This window comes from Saccopteryx leptura, chromosome 6 (genome assembly GCF_036850995.1).
Source record: "Saccopteryx leptura isolate mSacLep1 chromosome 6, mSacLep1_pri_phased_curated, whole genome shotgun sequence".
Lineage (NCBI taxonomy): Eukaryota > Metazoa > Chordata > Mammalia > Chiroptera > Emballonuridae > Saccopteryx > Saccopteryx leptura.
The window spans coordinates 120,222,179-120,222,957 of NC_089508.1; positions in this window are offsets into that span (position 1 = coordinate 120,222,179).

The window sequence follows — 779 nt, forward strand, 5'->3', positions numbered from 1 at the left end:
AATTTTTGTGTTTTTTTTTTTTCATGGTGAGAGCAATAAAAGTGTCTTGTATTGTTAATAAGATGATTTTTAGAAAGCTCCAAGATCACCTAATGATGATGGCTGGTCAACAGAGGAACCAACCCTATGATTAGATCAAATAAACTTCCTGGTTGCTTTAGAAAGCACAGAAAGAAGCCTGACACAGTATCATGGGAGATCAAGAAAGGGAATGGAGGAGAAAATTTCCATTTAAAAATAAACTGCTGTTTATTTTCAATACTGTAATAAATAATCCACCAATGATCATGGGTTTTGACAAAGTGTGCCTTTTCTATGTCTATATGTTCACTGACACCAAAGAAACAGAAGAATTTAAGAACTTAAGGAACTGTACTCTGACTTTTAACCCAGTATTTAATCTCAAAACAAACCCATGTGGTAGTTAGTATAATAATTCTTACTTTGTAAGTCATAAAAACATTAGCAAATGCTGAAGCTAAAATTAAAACCTGAGTTTTCTAATTTCAACCTAAATTTATAATATGTATTCTTTATTATTTACCATGTCCAAGAAAAATTGATAGTGTTTCTCCTATTAAAACATCTATAGGAAATATGATAAAATCCTAGGTTACTTTATATATTCTATATGATATATAATTATATATATACACATTGTTTAGTAATTAATTTTATCAATGACATTAATGGTCATTGAATGTCATTTCATTCTTACTGTTGCTAATAATTACTGGATTTATTTTTTGCATTTAGTATGTTAACATATTTTAGTTATG